Source organism: Pteropus vampyrus, unplaced genomic scaffold (genome assembly GCF_000151845.1).
Source record: "Pteropus vampyrus isolate Shadow unplaced genomic scaffold, Pvam_2.0 Scaffold311, whole genome shotgun sequence".
Classification (NCBI taxonomy): domain Eukaryota; kingdom Metazoa; phylum Chordata; class Mammalia; order Chiroptera; family Pteropodidae; genus Pteropus; species Pteropus vampyrus.
Genome location: NW_011889092.1, coordinates 1,089,014 through 1,095,377, shown reverse-complemented (window position 1 = coordinate 1,095,377; position 6,364 = coordinate 1,089,014). Strand labels below are relative to the sequence as shown.

General features: G+C 38.5%; 1 long non-coding RNA gene across 1 annotated transcript in view; it reads right to left on the bottom strand.

Annotated features, from left to right (window-relative positions):
• Positions 1-1,452: 1,452 nt before the first annotated feature.
• LOC111730386 overlaps positions 1,453-6,364 on the bottom strand; it is a 10,777-nt gene continuing 5,865 nt past the window's right edge. Inside the window, exons 2-3 of the long non-coding RNA XR_002776660.1 lie at positions 3,630-3,852; positions 1,453-2,461 (exon numbers count right to left, since the gene is read on the bottom strand). This is a non-coding gene — a long non-coding RNA (uncharacterized LOC111730386). The remainder of the gene's footprint in view (positions 2,462-3,629; positions 3,853-6,364) is intronic.

The window sequence follows — 6,364 nt, the reverse complement described above, 5'->3', positions numbered from 1 at the left end:
TAAAATACAGATATACATACAGTATCTAAACAGATATACAGCATATCTATAGTATTAAAATTTCATAAAGGGAGGCAATTAGGTAAAAAATGTCTAAAGGGCTCTTTGGGGGCAGAGGGAGAACTAATGGGGAAAAAAATGTTGACAAATACTGTTCTATATTATTGTCTCAGTCCTGCACAGGAATCCACTAAAGTTCAAGCTCCAAAATGTTAAAATAAATAAATAAGTAGATAGATAGATAGATAGATAGATAGATAGATAGATAGATAGATAGATAAAAAGAAATAAAGTTCAAGCTCCTTAAGCACACAGATTTTTTTTTTCTTTCACTGCTCTGTCCTCAGTGCCTAGAACCACACTTGACACATACTGGGTATCTATCAAATATATATTAACTAAATTAGTTCTTTTACTTTAGAGCAGAGACACCCAGGGTGATGATAACAGTACCCCGATATCCACTGCTCTATGATCAAAAAAGAATAATCTAACATTTGGCCAAGTCCTTCTTAGGTCCAGTCCCTAGCCACATGTCCAGTTCCATCTACAACCAACACATCCCCTTAAGCGGCTTAAGTCTCTTCAGCCTGCCGTCTTTCAGGTTTTCTGTCCTCTCTCCTGCTGCAGGACCTTTATGTATAATGCTTTCTGCTCTAAATCGCCCTTCTTGCAGCCTAATCAACTCCAACTCATCCTTCATTAACATCCCCAAATGACTCAAAGTTTTTCATAACCTTCCATGTAATTCTGTTTCATAGCATTGAACACAGAGATGAGATAGCATGTCCATATATAATGAATCAATAATGCTTTCGTTATAAAAAAGAAATTACAATTATGTGATGTGACAAAGATGTTTGATGTACTATAGTAATATATAAATGTGTCAAACCAACAGTGTACACTTCAAACCTACTCAATGTTATATGTCAATTATATCTCAATAAAAGAATACTTGCTGAGAAAAAAAGAAATGTGGCTTGTCTAAATTGACTCATGTTGTAAGCATAAAATACACACTCGATTTCAAAGACTTGGTACAAAAGAAAAGATTGCAAAATATCATTAATTTTTCATATTGGTTATATGTTGAAATGATAATATTTTGGATATAATGGGTTAAATAAATTATATTACTAAATTTTATTTATTTATGATTACTTTTTAAATGTGGTTACTTGACAGTTTTAAATTACACCTGTGCCTTAATCATATTTCCATTGAACAGGTCTAGGCAGTGATCATCAATGGCTGTTAGTGGATATAATAGTCTCCTAATACACAACCCACTGACCAAAATTAATATCACAAGAAAGAACTAGAAATTGTGTCTCGCTGATGTGGTGCAAAAAAAATGTTGGAAAGATTTCTCTGGGGCTGAGAAACCAAGGAAAGAGACTGACATGCCAGAGTTACATCAAGAGTTTATTAAGGAAATTTATGGACAGAAGCAGCTACTCTGGTGGCAACAAGATAATAGAATTCTGCACCCAAAAGCAGATGGACTTTGTTATACATAGCTAAGTGGTGTCTGCTTAATACAAGTAGCTTGCAGCCACCCTGTATGTGCTTGTTAAGAACTGTATAATCCAAAGCAGTGAACAACTTAAAGGGCCCACATACCTATGCAAAAATATTTCTTTCAGGTGATAGAGGCCCACCCCTCCAGGGGTGAACTAGCAGTCTGCTTGCTTCGTAAGTTGGTGTCATCATGTTAAGTGCCAAGAATTATTTTGCCTAACGAAAGGAAGCGCACACTACCACTTACGAATTCTTGCCAAAAATAAATAAATAAATAAACCTGAATCTGATCAAACCTCCAGATTTAACTACCAGTTTTTAGGAAATACGAGGTACAGAAGAACATGTTAAATAACAACACGGGGATACAATTTGCTAGGTCCAGAATTTGAGAATTTTTATAGGATAAATGATCTGGTTTCTTCATAAACAAATGGGGAAAAAATGGCAGAGGAGTAGACATAGGAACAAGAGGTGAAGCCGAGATCCCATCTCCCTTCATCACTACAAAGGTGGAAGGCCCCAACTCCCTAAGTGCTCAGAAGCCACTATCTCAAAGGGAAACAGGGAATAAATCTGAAACAGAGAAGAGACTGGATCATATTTTCTTTTCTTCCCTGTTATAAGCTGAATTGTGTTCTCTTCTCAAATTCATATTTTGAAGTCCTAATACCCAATACCTCAGAATGTAACCTTGTTTGGAGCAAGGTCTTTAAGAAGGTAATTGAGTTAAAATGGGGTTACTGGGGTGGGCCCTAATCTAGTATTGCTGGTGTTCTTATAAGAGGAAATTTAGACACAGGCACGATATAAAGACACAAGAAGAAGACCACCATCTACAAGCCAAGGAAATAGGCCTGGAACAATCTATCTCTCATGGCCCTCAGAAGCAATCAATCCTGCTGTCGCTGTGATCTTGGACTTCTAGCCTCCGAAACTGTAAGAAAATAAATTTCTGTTGTTTAAACCCCCAGTCCATGGTACTTTGTTAGGACAGCCCCAGCAGACTGATATATCCACCACGCAGAGGCACTCGTGAGAACCATCCAGTCCATTACAGCTGCATGTACTTTGTACATCTCTCCCCACATGGTAATGCCTCATTGAAATTCCTTCTCATGACTGAATTTACCCTTGCTGGTTTAATAAGTTGTCATCATGGTGGGGAACCTGGCCCTCATCACTCTAATTGTTCTAAATTCTCACCTTCACACTCCCATGCTCTATTTTCTTTTTAACCAGTGTTTCACAGATTTCTGTTTTCGGAAATATTGATGAACTTTGTATCAAAGAACATCGTCTCCTCTGTTAATTGCATGACTCAACTGATCTTCTATCTCTTTATTGTCATCTCTAAATTCTATGTGTTGCTATTAATGGCTTAGGATTGCTTTGTAAGCTTATGTAAGTCATCATTGTATAAGGCCACATCTTATCAGGTGTGTCATGTAAGAACTGTCCAAACCTGTAGAGAATTTTTATGAGTTTATCTGAGCCAAACTGATGACAATGCCAGGAAACAAGATCTCAAACACTCCTAAAGAATGACAGTTTTGCAGTTTCTTTTATGAATTTTAAATTAAGGAGGGAATGTGAGGAAGATTACACTACGGTGGGAGAAAGCAAAGTGGAGATTGGATTACAGGATAGTTAAGATTATGTGTTCTTTTGAGGGTGGTTATTCTTCTCAGGGGTTTTTCAAAAGTGTGTTAAATGCATGAAAAATGATGGGCAGGGCTTGTTTAAGGCAAAGATAAACCTTTTGCTAAAGAAGTTATAGGCCTGGGTCATGACTACCCACCATGACCTGCCCGGTTAGGAATTTACGATCAGATCACCCTGTGAAGTTACTTTTGGTTAGATTTATTACAGTGCTTGTATGTTTGGTGTTGAAGTTGTGTGTGCGTGTGCATGTGTGTGTGTGTGTGTGTGTGTGTGTGTGTGTGTGAGAAAGAGAGAGAGAGAGAGAGAGATTGAGACTGATAGCTTGCTGGAGCCACTGTCCACACAGGGGACACGCTTAGGCCAACCTTCTGCAGAGGCAGTATCATCAGTCATTGCCTGTACGATAGCTTCTTGGTCCTCTAAACGTTTTATACCGGTACCTGGGTTGCTGAGGTGGTGATCTTCATTGTGTTGGGCATTCATCTCACAGTACACAGTCCAGTCTCAATTTCTTTCATTTCCATTTAATCTGCTTGAGGCAAATCGAAACCCTTCAGCACCTACAATAGTATTGATGTATCTTAAACATTCTTCTCCAGGGTCTATGAACTGGTAAGTTTTCTTTTCCAGTGTGGGGTCCATGCTGAACTCCCCATTTAAAGCCTGAGGAAAAAGAAAAATGCTGGTTAAAATCCAGGAAAGCAGTGATAATGTAAAGGGATCCAAATTTTTATTTATTGATGTTCTTTCATGGTGAGATTTTGTTCCTGTGTTCATCCTATAGATAGAGGAACATTCAGACTCTTTTCTTCACTATCCTCATAGGTGATCTTGGCTCATCCTTTGCTTTCTCATCTTCTGCACACCATAGAGATGAGTTTGACTAAATTTTGTTGTTTCTACAAGGGACCTGGACATTTTTTCATTGCTGTCTGGCACCCTTCCATCTCTTGCTCTTTTCCAAATCCTGGACATATACTATAAGTCTATAAGTTACCTGGAGAAAAGTTGAATACTGTAGCTTGCTTGCCTAAACTTAGAAGTGCCAAATACTTTGGAAGGATTTTCTTTCTTGTCAGTTCTTTTCCTGGAAGAGTCAGCAGGATTCCAATGAAATGCCTCTCTTCCAATCTGTGGTGGACCTAAACCCTTCTGATCTTGGTCTATTATCCTAGCCACCCTCGTTTTTGTTCTTCTGGACTTTCTTGTTCATTTCCAAGAGGGGCAACATCTAAAAGCTTCCACCAGCCATAATCTCAAGTGATGGCAGGTGAAGGTATTTTGGTACACACCAAACTCCCTGGTGAGTAAGGACATCTGTGGCCCTCTCCAAAAGAGAGAAGGAAGTCAGTAAATCATATCTCCTTATTCTCAAACTTTGGAGGTAAAAATTAATCAGAAAGAACAACTCAGTTGTTTCTTATATGATGATTTTCAGTGAAGTACAGCATTACTCTGTTAGTACTTTTCTGATCTGCAAACTGCCAGAAGCCCAAAATGAGCACAGTATAAGCCAATGCAATAACACCTGAGATAATGAAAATAACACATGACAACACCACCATTTTTTGCAGCATGAATGCCAAAAACAGCATTCATATAAGATGATCAGAGAACTAGATATGTACTCAGGACCTCAGGTGGAAAGTAGTTGATAGTATAAAATTTGCACATAACACTATCCAAAATGGCATCAAATATTCTGACTGCAAATTTTGTCATTTGTCGTATAAAAACCACTGCACATAAAATTAGATAAATAATTCATCTGCTTTTTAATTTTATAGTGAAGTTTAGTGGGAAAAATTAGCTGAATACTGACAATAATAAAATGTATTCCTAGAAAAGAGATGTGTGTCTACTTAAATTTTGTCTCACCAATGAGACCATAAGCATCTTCCGAGAAAAGATTATTTCTAACACTTCCTTTAATTCTACAATGCTTCTCCCCTTCTTAGTTTATGTGGCAGACATATAAAAAGTTCAAGAAATATTGGTTGAATTGTAAGTCTTGTTCTGTTATTTAAATAAAACACTTCAATAGTTAAAGAAATATTTTGATTATTTGCTCTGTGCTAGGCACAGTGCTAAGAATTTTATATACATCACCTAAGTTAATTTTTAAACACTTAAGGGGACAAAAATATTACCCGCCTTTTTATGAGTGATTGGCCCTCTGACAGGTGAAAACGTGGGCTTTGTTCTGCATTTCTATTATTCCTGTTACCAGGTCACTAATGTCCAGTTCCAGTTCCTTTCCTTACAGATCGGGTGACCTCAAACAAAACCATTGATCTCTCTGAGCCTCAGTTTACTCCTCTGAAAAATGGGAGTAATCATCTGTTCTATATAAGGCTTAGGAAGACTAATGTTAATTTATGCAAAACTCCTTAGAAAATGGTAATTTCTTATGTAAATTTTTATTTATAAAAATTTTCGTTTATAAAAATTTCAATTTTTCTCAATACTGGGACACTATCAAGCCCCAGCATTTGGGACAATTTTATTAAATGTGACATCTTTATTTAAGGAAGTGATATGGATGACGAAAAAATGGCATAGATGATAGAGGCTTTGTTCATCCCTCTTGCGACCAAATCAGAGTTGTGACAGAAACACAGAGCAAATAGCAAGCAATGTCACCTGGGATCTAGAAGAATAGAAGCACTACAACTAGGGAGAGAAATAAGAAATTACCCTGCAATAGTAGAAGGTAGGAGGGCACAGAGACATAAAGATGCCTGGTCCCTAGCAGCTGAGTAGAACAGAGGCTACCACAGCAGCAGTCTCTTAAAGGGGCCATGTCCACAACTGGACTTTCACAGTAATGGACCAGCTTGCTCTGAGCACCAGCGCTGGGTCGACTGCTGAAACAGGGGGCCACCATGGATTTACAGGGGGACACTGAGTGTCAGAGCAAGGGCGCAAGGTGAGGCTCTCTCTCAAGCAGAAGTGATGGCAGTATCCATTGTTCCTCTGTTGAGCCCTCCTGCCTCCCACTGTGCAAAAACTCAGCACCGCCATAGCTGAGACATCTTTAAACTGGATAACAGAGGTTGCTCTGCCCAGAGGACTCCCTGAAATTCCACCTCCTCCAACTCGTGGCCTCACCCAAGCCACATCCAGTTGTGTCCTCCTCGAATCCAGAGCTCCTTGCTGAGCCAACTCCAAGACT